We start from the raw sequence: 13,374 nt of genomic DNA, 5'->3' as shown, positions 1-13,374 counted from the left end.
TATTACCAAGTGTCTAAACCTCTGCATTTTGCAAATAATTTTGGGGTACTCTAGAACACACTTTCTGTTCTTCTGAGGCACTGCCAAATTTGCTGAGCCTGTCATGCATCCAATGCTCCCAATATGTTCCTGCAGAGAAAGGTCAATAGAGGCAGCAAACTCAACACATTGCTCAGACATGTGGTTACCAGCATTGGGGTGGGGGGGATCTATATTCCCTGCACAAAAAGTAATAAATGTATACCTCATGCTTAGCTATCTCAGTGCACCTGCACTGCATAAATAAACCAGTTGACACTATTTTAACTGTCATGCTATGGAATTCTGGGAACTGGCACAATAGCTCTCTGTCAGAGATGGTTAAATGATTCACAAAACTACAATTCCCAGGATGAGCCATGGCAGTTAAAATGGTGTCAAGCTGGATTTCTGCAATGTGGATGCAACCTCAGTTGCCACTTGTAACTAATCAGATACAGTTGAAATAAATTGGAAATGACTTGAAGGTACACAACAACAACAAAGTCTTATTTGCAGTATTCATCATATACTGCTTCCATGAGGATTCCATGATAATTGTTGATGTCCGGCTTGACCCTGGATAAAACTGTTTTATGAGATGCAATACGTGTTGCTATATAGGAAGTAGACCCATCCGGTATTTGAAACCCCCTTCACCATTTAATGAGTTGTGAAAGTTTCCAAGATCTCCTTGCTTTGTTCTGTAATAAATAGCTGACTTGCATGATGCATTATGTACTGTTCACAAAGGTTGTGCAAATGTTGAATCACACTTTAATCCACTTTGGCTTTGAACCAAATTTCTATGATATACTGTCTTATTCTGACAATATGTCTCCCCCAAAGGTTTCTGTGTCTGGATTCTGGTTATTGAATAATTTTAATTGTGTTTGCCTTTAGACATATACTTTTCCAAATTTCAGCTGCACCTCTGAATTCATGTACTTACTGATTCTTTTTTGAGTATTCTGATTTCAGTGAGATACTCTGAGAAACAGATGTATCACTAAACAATGCAACAGGACCTGAATAACACATAGTACTCCCTGCTGATACAATTGCTTTGGACATTGATAAACAGTATGGTGTTGCTTTTCAAGATACCAATACCAGCCTTGTTATGAGACTAGATGCTCATAATAAGATTCCGTCCATGAACAAACTCATCTCCTGTTGGCTTTTGCTATCACTTTCTACTTCTCTCTGTTAGACCCAACCCAGAATATCTTCTAAAGTGAGTAAATAAAGTGAACACAGTTTTTTTTAACTTCCTTTTTTAACCACTGAGCTCTTGTGGCACTCTTTTTAACCACTGAACTCTTGTGTTGGTACTGCAGCCACTCACAGCCACAAGGTTGTGCATTTGACCCTACAGGGCTCCAGGGTTCATTCTCTTGTAGGTTGGTAAAACTAGTACTCAAGCTTGTTGGGGGCAATTGGCTGACACATTGTAAAGTGCTTAGGGAGTGCTAGCTCACTGATGAGCGGTATAGAAATATACTTGCTGTTGCTATTGCTGTTTATTCCTTTTGCTTGGTCATTACTTGGAAAAGGACAGATAGGCATTCAGTAACAAGGAGGTAAGAAGCTATAGATGAGAACATGCAAATTGCTAAACATAAGGATGTGAATTTTGGAGGTGAAGATGGGCAAGAGGATGGGAACCACCATAGTAAAAAATTGCAGTAAAATTAAAAAATGTGAACAAACAAGGCTGTAGATGTCTATACACTAACGCACAGAGTGTGGAAAACAAACAAGATGAGTTTGAGGTCCTACTGCAGGAAAGTAAATCTGACTTTAATGGAGACTTGGTGACGTTATTCCCATGATGGGAATATAATTGAAAGATATGAATTGTTCAGAAACTAAATGCATAGGTATGGGATGCAGGATATATGGCTTTGCGGTACTACACATGAACAGAACCTTGAGATTATTGTTGATCATACAGTGAATATAAGCCAGTGGTGTTATGGCACAGCAAAGAAAGTGAATGCTATTTTAACCTGCCGGCAAAGATGCTGACACTGATGACTGCAAGATCAGCAGTTCGAAGCCCAAGCACAATGGGATGGAGTGAGCTCTCATCACTAGTCTCAGCTTCTGCCAACCTGGCAGTTCAAAAGCACATAAAAGTGCCAATAGATAGACACCATTTCAGTGGGAAGGTAACAGCATTCAGTGCAGTCATGCTGGCTACATGACCACAGAACTGTCTTTGACAAAGTTGACTCTTTAGCTTAGTAACAGAGATGAGCACGCCCCCTAAAGTTGGACACAACTTGACAACCTTGTCAAAAAGAAATATATTTACCTTTACCTTTAGACAAATTGGAGTGAATTCAGAGAAGGGCAAAAAGGATGATAATATGTAGGGACACAAAGCATATGAGGAGAGGTTGAAGGAGCTGAGCTTGGTGAAGAGAAGACTGAGGGGTGACATGGTTGCACCCTTAAATACCTTGAAGGCTGTCAAAGAGAGGAGGGAATAGATTTGTTCTCAACTGCCTCAGAGGGTAAGACCAGGTCTAATGGTTTTAAGTTAACAGGAAGATTGAACATTTGAAGTAAGAGAAGTTCAGCAATGCAACCAATTGCCTAGAGAGGTGGGGTCTCCTTTTATGGGTGTTCTCAAAAAGAGGCTAGACAGCTACCCTCTTAGAATGTTTTAGTTGGAGATCCTGCACTGAGCAGGGAGTGGGACACCATGGTCCATGAGGTCCCTTCCAACGCAATCGTATTTTTTGACTACTGGTCCATCTACTAGTCACCATTGCCTGGCAGACACTCTCCAGGAATTCTTGCTTGGAAATGGCAATGTACAAAGCAGATACATTATCACTGAGCTGACACCTAGTATGGGTGGCCACTTGGTCTTCCTGCTTGAGCTTGGACCTCAGCAGATGCCAGCATTATGGATACTGATTAATATTGCCTGAATCTTTGTCCTTGTGGGAAGGTTTGTGGAAGGGCATGTGTGTGTGTAGTCAAGATGTATGATATAAAGTTACAGACATCTATTTCCAAAGATATGTAGATATATATCATCTAAGATATGAAAGCAGGGAACTTCCATTTTGGTTTCAATGATGTTCCAAATTCTGGAGCATGTTGTAGTTTGCATTGGTGGACATGATTTAAACTTTCTTTTTTCTGAGAGAAAAAAATTGTGAAATCTTTTGGATATATACAGGAAGTTACTCTAAGGTTTTTGCTGAATCTTGGTGTACTTTAAAATGAGTATAATACTGCAGCTTTTTGTCATAATATTGCTTACAATTTTCTCTCTCCTTATTCACTCCTGCTCTAATATCTGTTTCTTCTGCTTTATAGACGTTTCCTCTTTCCAATTCAAGGTTTTCCTCCAGTCAACCATTTTACTACCAGTCTATGTAAAAGGTTGACAATTTCCTGGATTTAGCCCTCTGGTTTGGCCTCTGCCAATTTGTTTCGTAGCCATCTTCTATTAGCTTGTACTGTTGAATCCTAACTCCTAATCCTCAAACCATGTCCAAAACACAGTTTTATATCCCTGCACTTAGCCAGAGTCATGATCATGAACCTGGAGAATGTTGATGCTTCATTTTGACATATATTTTCCTGCCTGGCAGGATTATTAACTCATTATATATACATTACAGAATGGACATTCCTTTTTATTGTGCATTGTTCCCTCTACTGCAATGTGCAAAGAGGCTCTTGTTTGCAAACACTGCAGGGAATACCTAATTAAAACAAAATTATTTTCATTGTTAGTGAGTTTTTAAAATCCTCCAGTGTAACTCTTTTAATTTGGGGCTGGCTTGGATGCTACATTTGGCTGCTTTTCCCCCTTTCTCAGGTGTCCTCCTCACATCAGAATCACGTGTTAATTTAACATATGAGCTGGGATCTCTGCCATGGCAAACTTTCATGATCCCAAGAGCTTTGGGAAATTACAGGATTTGCTACAGCAGAGATCCATGAACTTGCAGTAAATTCACTGCATTGGTTACTTCAAATGCAGCTGTCAGTAAAAATCTAACTAATATCCAAAACAACTAAGGCCTTGTATGCACTTCCTAGGATAACCTGGGGATAGCCTGGCATATCCTAACCCCACACCTTCTGTTTCTGTGCTGTGGTGTCTATCTGTTGAGATATGCCACGGAGCTGCCTGGTGTATGCCACCATGGGTCACTCACTACTAAGGTCAGAATGAGGTACCCAGCAACTCAGAACAAGTGACCCACAGCAGCACTGGGTGTGCAGGATGGACCAGTAGGATGCCTGTGCAGGCAGCAATGGCAGCGTGGGAATGGAGAGCAGAAACAAGTATATTTTTCACACCTTTTCAAGGTTGACATAACCTGGTTCTGTTGCAAAATATGCTAAATGTCCAGACAGCTCACTCCAGGACCAGGGTTTGAAACATCCTTCATCTGAAAAGAATTATGCCACAACAGGAGGGGTTTTTGGCCCATGTACACAAGGCCTAGGTTCTGACTCTAGATCTGGAATAAGAAGGAAGGGCAGAGTAAGCATCTGGCAATCCTACTTTAAAAAAAAGAAGAAGATAAGGTAAGGTAAAATAAAATTTCCTATTTTTCTTTATGGATAATGTATGGATAATCTATTTTTTATTATGGATAACAAATACACAAATCAATTTTAATAATTCCTGATCTAAAGAGTTATTTAATAAATGGCAATCCCATTGATGTATTCATAACACTTGATAATTGTTTTCTTTCTCTTCCACCCCCTCAAAAAAAAAAATCTACACATGACTAAGGAAACACCCAGTTCCATTTGTTTTATGTTAAATCAACATATAACCACTCTTGTGATTTTGTTCAAAGAAAACAGAAGGAACACATTAGCTTTGTGGTTAGAGAGATTGATAGGCTTCAAACACTTTAGCCATGGATGAGGACTCTCCTTCCCCCCACCAACTGCAGAAGCTGATGTTTTTAATTTAAAGAGATTCAGAGAAATAAAGATCATTTTATTCGGCATAGCTGCTTCTTGCTTCTTACACAGAAATTAAGTTTAACATTTTAAAGTCAACTAATATTTGAGCAAAAGCATTGTTTAAAGAGACTAAGGATACACAATAAAACATGTCTGAGGATGATAGATCTGACACAGGCTCCTTAAAGGAATGAGGGAAGTCTTACTTGAATAGTAAAAGAAACACATGTCAGATGAATTCACAAAAACACACACACAACTTAACCCTGCGCTCAAATATAATTCTTTGTCCTCTTATAACTACTTTCTTTCTCATTTCTGGCACCAGAAAATTTAGAGTAAGAAAATAATTGTAGGTGGGATGTAATGAGTAGAAAAGTTCAGACCTCCTCTTCCACATAATACTTGTTATACTTGTAGAATAACATTCTGTCCTTTCTTTATAAGGAAATGACACAATAATGTAAATGGTGGCCCCAACACATTGAGTTTCGCATTTTTAATAGCATTGGTATTTAGAGCAATAGCTTTTATAACTCTAGAAGACACAGAAATAAAGTAAATGTGAAATTCCAGCAATAAAAAATGAATGGAAGAATTATGTGAAAGAGCCATTCTGAAGTAGTGTTAAGAGTGTTAGGCCCTGGCATAGGGCAGCCCGGAGCTGCCCTGATCCTCCCCCATTGCAAAGCCCTCCATTCTGATGCAAGGCAGATGACCGTACATATATCCCCTGGAACCACCCACTGCATTCGCCACCCCAGGTCTGAGGTCAGAACAAGGCAACCCTCAATGGTCGCATGTCTGGGTGTCTTCTGATCTCAGAGCAAGTTACTGGTGGCTGTGGTGGATGCACTGGGCAGTTCAGCAGGATGCATTTCAAACAGCCTTCAGGCATCAGAACCCAGTTCTGGTGTTGAACAGGCCAGGTGTCATCTGGTCTGCTCACACCAGAATCAAGCTTTGGGCCTTTGTGTCATCCAGTTTCTCATGTCCCTCTAAGGCAGTGGTTCCCAACTTGTGGGTCGGGACCTCTTTGGGGGTCGAATGACCCTTTCATGGGGGTCGCCTAAGGCCATTGGAAAACACCTATTTAATTACAGTTATGAAGTAGCAATGAGAATAATTTCATGGGTTTGGGTCACCACAACATGACAAACTGTATTAAAAGGTTGCGGCATTAGGAAGGTTGGGAACCACTGTGGTCTAAGGAACATGGGGGGGGGGTTAAAATTCAAAATTTTGGGAGGGTGCAGCACGCAAAGGTGTGCTCCCTTAACCTCCAGCCTGGAACAGATGGGATGGAAGGAAAGGCCAGAGGCTGCTCCAGCCATGATCGGGCTGGGACCTTGGCAACCACACAGCTTGCTCCCAAAGCAGACCGCCACCACAGTTTGGTCGGCCACTGCCAGGATCTGGATTTAATCAGCTCCTTTTTGCAGTGGCTTTCGGCTCCCTCAGAACAGCCTCAGCTGTTTTGGGGGTGTGCATCATGTAAATGCCATGCCCCCAAAGCAGCCAAAAGCTGCTTCTTTTGGCCCATCTATTTTGTGCCTTCGTTGCCTGCCCTGTCTTAGTGTGCTATCCAAATGAAAGCACAGTTTCCCTTCTGGCTGGGTTTCTCTGCAAAATCAGAGAGGAAAATAAAAAACAAAGCCTGGATTAATTCTCTTATTTATTTGGAGATAAACAAACCAGAAGAATAACCTCTGCCAATATGCAAATGACATGCTAAGCAAACCATAGAGCAATGTTCAGTGGTATGTTTAGCCAGCAAGGGATGGTGCAATTGGAGAGCATGGACTAGCGTGATAAATAAGGTAGAGTTCCTGGGTTGCATCTGTTATTGTTGTTGTTAATTGTCCTCGAGACAACCTTGACTTATGGTGACCCTGTGGATGAGACACTTCCAAGCCCTGTAGATTCAGGCCTTTGACTGCCCTAATTGAGTCTATCCATCTGGCACATGGTCTTCCTCTTTTTCTTCCTTCACTTTTCCAAGCATTAATGTCTTTTTGAGTGAACCATGCCTTCTAACGATGTGGCCAGAATACAATAGCCTTAGTTTTGTCACCCTGACTTCCAGGGGAATTCTAGTTTGATCTATTCATGGACCCATTTGGCCTGTTACAGACTGCCAAAATAAAGCTGCTTCGGGTCTCTTTGGAGGTATGCTATTTAAATGATGCATGCATCCTAAGAATCCGGAAGCTGCACCAAAGCTGCACTCCAGTACTTAGGAATCGAGCGACCTCCAGACTCTTAGGACCCATGCATGATTTAAACAGCATACCTCCAAAGAGACTCGAAGCAGCTTTATTTTGGCAGTCTGTAACAGGCCATTTGTTTGTCTTTTGGCTGTCCATGGTATCCTCAACAGTCTTCCAGGACCGCATTTCAAATAAATTGATTTTTTTCTTATCCTTTTTTTTCACTGTCCCACTCTCAGATCTGTACATGGTGATGGGAAATACTATGGCTTGGACAATTCAGTTGTATTTAGTGTTCAGTTGTATTTCTTTAATCTTTAGGATCTTATCTAGTGCTTTCATAGCTGCCCCCTCCCATCCCTAGTCTTATTATTTCTTAGCTACAGTTGCCATTCTGAGCAATGTCAAAGTACACTTCCCAGAATTCTATACCATTGAGCCATAACAGTTAAACTGGTGTCAAACTGGATTATTTCTGCAGTGCACATGCAGCCAGAGTGGTATCAAACTACATTATTTCAACTGTGTAGATGCATCACAGAGGTTCCTGGCTTATAGTTCCATCTGAGCTGGCCCATTGTAAACATCCCCAGAAAATTTTAATGGAAGATTACAGTCAGCCCTCCCCATAGGAGGGCTTGCCTTCTGCAACTTTGAGTTTACGTGGAAGGCAAGCCCTGGCACTAGTAATGGGGTACATACCCATGCCACGTGCCCTGCACTGTTCCACGAGTGCACACCTCATTATTTTCTATGGGGCTTAAGCATACGCTCTTTTCCCCATACGCGGGGAGGGGAATGGTTCAACTGATATGGGGAGGGCAGACTGTATATGAAATGAAGAAACGAATAAAATGTGGTTCTTTTTCTGTTCTAGAACATCTTTTCTTTGCACTTAACCCCATGTTTAATAGTAAGTCCCTCACACAATCAAACAGTGAAAAGACCGCTTTAGCAGAAAAAGTCTTCTAACTGACATATGCTTCTGTCAAACCACCTGGTGTGAATCTAGCAACTGCAAAAACTGTCTTTTTTGTTTGTTTGTTTGTTTAACTGAAGATAAAGGGCTCTGATTCAGCAATTATTTCTCGTACATTACAAATACCTGAAGGAAAGGACCACAAGAAATCAAAGATATTACATCTTCTTCTCTCTTCGCTTTCCTTAAATAAGCATTTACTTTTAAATTTCTTGTTTTTGAGAAATACTACTCCAGTTGATTGAAAGCCTGGTTATGCCTTTCTAAAAACAGCAGTCAAAAGAGTGATATCAATGCCACACTACTGTTTCAAAGAACATCAATCAGTTGCTAGTAATAGTTCTAATTATATACTCATATTAAATAATTCATTAAGACGCTACTGAAGATTTCTACTGTAAGAACTGTATAGCTGTTTATAGTCTAACACTCCAAATATCTTTATAAGAAATTAGGGAGGAAATGGTATGGGGGACAAAATTTCTTACATGTAGTGTTATGGCATGTCTGTGAGCTTGAATGTCTAGGTTTTGGAAAAAACAATCAAACAAGAAGTTCGGAATAAAATCATAAGAAGAGCCCTGCCGGGTCAGTCTGTAGGTCTTGAGAATCCTGCATTCTGTTTACACAGTGGCCAGCTGGTTGCCAATGGGAAGTCTTGTTTGCCCTTCAACATTTCCTAGATTAAAACTGGGATATATCTGGCCAAGCAACATCAGAATATGGTCAGAACAAAAAGTTACTAATGAGAGAGAACACACAAGCTGGGAGAAGCTGCAGTAGTTTGCTTTTGCCTGAGTCTACTTACAGCTTACCAACGGAGATGAGCATCGGCCCCTCCATTAAAATTACAGGCGATAAAATCTAAAAAACAATAATACAATAATAAAATAATGGTGGGCAGAGTCTTCACTTATATGTGTGTGTGGAGGGGGGGGGAGCGTTACATGGCCAGGTTCTATTCTGGGAAGGCCTGCCGGAAGAGATCCATCTTGACAGCTTTCTTGAAGTACTGGTCAGTATTCCTCTGTGATACAACAATGCACTAAATATGGTACACATTAAGGAAACACTCTTTTTATAAGTTATTTACACTGCTTAAAAGGAAAGTCTGAGTAGGTTAAATTATATTAGTTAAAATGTATCTGCAAGTAATGAGGAGCTGATTCCTGCCTCTTTCCCCTAGTAGAGCTTAGATCTCTTTCCCCCACTCCTCTACAGCCATTTCCTTGGAAATCAGATCATTCCTCAAGAACTCTCAAAATGTTGGCCATTATAGTTTTCATGAATGGCTATTTAAATTAATTTGCAACATGCTTTAACCTTGGCACTTTGCTGCAATTGTGTTCGAAATTTACTGTAGCGTTAATCATTAGAAATCTGTCATCACACAATGGTTTATCTCTCTGCCAGAAGCATAGACACCAAGTCTTTTATTATTGTATTGCATGTTAAAGGAGCCAAATCTCACTCTGACAATTCATCTAAATTGTATTCATTTTATAAAAAAATGAATAGCAGAACTACATTTTCCTCTGTGTTCTAAAGCTAGAAAAAGATCTGTATCATCTGATCCATATGGAGACAGATTGTAGGACTCAGCCTGTAGTGGTGCAAATTCACAAATCGTGGCTAGGATCCATAGATAAAGTTCACAAATTATGGCTAGGATCCATAGAACTACTTTAGGCATCTAATAAATGTATTAGTTGTATGTAAGTAAGTAAACAAAATATTCTGGTGATTTAATTGGAATAACTCAACAACTTTAGTCCCTAAATTCGATGAAGTTTTTTTCTTATGAAGCCAAACACAGTCATGACTGTTCGTATCTTAATATTTCTTTGTGAAATGATTATAATGTGTTCTGTGTGAATTATCTTTGAAACTTTAATTGGTCATGAAAACAATTGCCAGCACATTAATCTGAGCTGAGATTTTAGAATTTATAACTCAAGAATATTATCCATCTGCACTGACTACCAGTTTTCCCCAAATTCAGCTCAAAATGCTAGTTTTAGTTGCCAAAGTCTAAATGATCTTGGACAAGAATATTTTAAGAATTGCTTCTGATTTATGATACTCTCTAGCCTTGGTGGTCTATGGCAGAGGTGGGCAACTAAGAATGACTGGGGGGGGCACATTGGCCCACCAAGAGACCATGGAGGGCTGTACTTCCAACATATTTGTCTCCACAAAAAATAACTTAAAAGGGTATGTGTTTTAGGCCCCAAACACTATCTGGGAAAATTTTCACCATGTTTTGGAGCCTCCTGTTTTAGGACCAGAAGAAGCCTTTTTTAACAACAGAAAGTGAGTGGAAATCACTTTCTATTCATTTATTTCAAAAAAGGCTTATCTGAAGCTTGAGTTGGTCCAGCCCATGCCCCCCAATGTGTGGTGTAAATGCCCCCCTCACTCCTCCAAGGGCATTTGGGTCAATCTAAAAAATAAATAAATTGTAAAATATATTTTGAGGGGTGGACATGTTTAGGAAAAATTTGATCCTTCCTGGGGTATACTGAGGGTTACAAAAATGCTGAATTTCTGTCTGGGTTGTGGGAGATCAGTACAAGAGGAGTCCTTTTCTGTCATGTTGGTTATGCAAGGAATGGTATTTGATTCTCTCTGTGTGTGTGTTTGTGCACCAACACACACACACATTGTGTTTTTGGTTTTCTGTTTACTGCTCCAACTATATTTCTATAGAAAGAGAATACAGAAATGATGGGGGGAAAACATACATGAATGTTAACATTTTTATTCTGTCTCCCCAAACTTATTATTGGGAGGCAGCTTCCCTAGCTCTCAGAATACTTGTTGGAATCTGTGTGACGTCTGGGGGTAGATACAAACAATTTGAGGCATGTCCTGGGAATAATATGCAGTAGTGTGTGTGTGTGTGTGTGTGTGTGTGTGTAAGGAATTTATATTCTGCCTTTCTCCCAAGATCGGATTCAAGGCATCTTACAATACAGTGGTACCTCGGGATACGAATTACCCAGGTTACGAAATTTTCGGGATACGAAAAAATCCCATAGGGAATTATTGTTCCGGGTTACGAAAGTTTTTTCGGGTTACGAAAAAACTTCGGCGCTATTTTAAATGGAGCCGCGGCAGAGCCGCGGCTTTTTCCCCATTAGCGCCTATGGCATTTCGGCTTACGAAGGCTTTTCGGGTTACGAACGGTGCCGCGGAACGAATTAATTTCGTAACCCGAGGCACCACTGTAATTTAAAACGATAGAACTAAAACACTGATTATAAAAATTATAGTCAAAACCAATAAAAAACATTAAAACAGCACACCTCACTATACAAATATTGTAAAATGTATTCACCAAAAGCCTGGCTAAATAAATATGTCTTCAGCTACTGGCGAAAAGAGAGCAGGAAAAGAGAGCACAACAATGGAGACAAGTGCACTGGCTTTTATTCCTGCGCTAAGCATGAAGGATGGGATTTCCCCCGTTCTTTAAAAGGTCTGGGAGAAACCTGGGTTGGGTACAGGATGAGTACTGCCCGGGGATGGGGCTATGTGATAGAAGCCATCCCTGTGTGTTTACATCCCACACCTAGTGCAGGAATAAAAGCTGGTGTGCTAATTGCATTATTTTGTGGTCTCAAAGTTAGCAGCCAGTACAAAAGCACTGCTTTCACCAAAGAAAGAAAGGACAAAAACAGCAAACAAAGAAATACTGCAGTAGCCAATAAACTCTTGGTTTTTCCCTTGTCTTTCTGGCAACTTTTCCCAAGGCAAAAAAAATCTTAGCTGTCAAAGGTTTTACACTCTCTTTTCCTTTCTCCCATCCCTTTGTTAAGTAAATCAAGTGACTTTAGGAAACACATAATAAAATAAACACATACACACACACACACACACACACACACTTAAAATGTTGTTTCAATCTGCCAGAGGAATATCCCTTTGAACAGATATTAGCCTACCCTGAGCCTGCGTTTTTGAAAAGAAGTATGTTACACTCTACTGTAGTTTTTGATAAAATTCAGTTCATTTGGGTGCCTCCCTAGAACTAACAATAGTCTTTGAATCTTGTCTTTATTCATTTAGAATATGTACACTCTGCCTTTCAACCCAAAAGGTAATGAGACATGGCGAACCTAAGGTGAACCCAGCATGGGGTTTTCTTGGCAGGATTTGTTCAGAGGGGATTTGCATTGCCTGCCCCTGGTAATAGCTATGTTGGCATAGAGTATAGATAGCAGTGTTGAAATGGAGTCCATGGGCCATTGGATCCAAGCCCCTGCTCAGTGTAGGATCTCCACCTAAAGCACCCCCAGCAGGTAGTTTTCCAGCCTCTTTTTGAAGACATCAGGAGAAAGAGACCCACCACCTCTCTAGGCAATTGGTTCAATTGCTGAACTGCCAAGTTCAGTCAAAATCTAATCTGCTGTAACTTCAAACCATTAGACTTGGTCCTACTCTCTGGAGCAGCAGAGAGCAAATCTGAACCCTCTTCCCTGTCACCGCTCTGGGGATATTTAAAGAAAACATTTCCAGCTCCATTGGTAAGAACTGAAAACCAGGAGACACTTTGTTTTGCAAGAAATTCAGACAAATACATTGAAGTGCAATAGATTGATTTTTATTTGTAATCACATGAAACAGCCCAAACAGAAATTCAGCATTTTCAGCAGAAAGCATATGGCTACAAGCATACACTCAATAAAGGAAGCAAAGTTTCTGTCTTTGTGCCTCGATAGCTATTCAGGACAACAAAGTTTCCACTGTTCTCAGTTTACACCACAGAATCATCCAAGTCTCAAACATGATATCAATTGGAGGTGATCAATGACCACCAGCCCATTTCCCTGCTGGAGATTCAGATGGACGAATAAGGTAGATTGAGGACAGAGGAGAACTTTGCTGCTCTAAACAGTTTCTGTGAACAATGACAGGTACTCAGGCTGAGTTTTCACTTCATTTACAGAAGCAATGTGGTTTACTCTGAAAGTGTTGGATTTCCAACCAAGCTGTTTCATATGATTACAAATAAATGCTAATTTATCACATTACAACTTGTGTATCTGATTTTCTACATCAAAATAAAAGAACTCTCGGTTGTTAGTTCTTACCAGTGAAAGTGCTATATGTTCGCAACGTGTGCTGTTTTTGATAGGGAAGTCCAAACTCTTCCTAAAGTATAAGAGAATAGTTGAAGTAAAAATGCATTGCAATCCTAGATTG

The sequence above is a fragment of the Sceloporus undulatus genome, chromosome 4 (assembly GCF_019175285.1).
Source record: "Sceloporus undulatus isolate JIND9_A2432 ecotype Alabama chromosome 4, SceUnd_v1.1, whole genome shotgun sequence".
NCBI classification, from domain to species: Eukaryota; Metazoa; Chordata; class Lepidosauria; order Squamata; family Phrynosomatidae; genus Sceloporus; species Sceloporus undulatus.
This window is presented reverse-complemented; position numbering follows the sequence as displayed.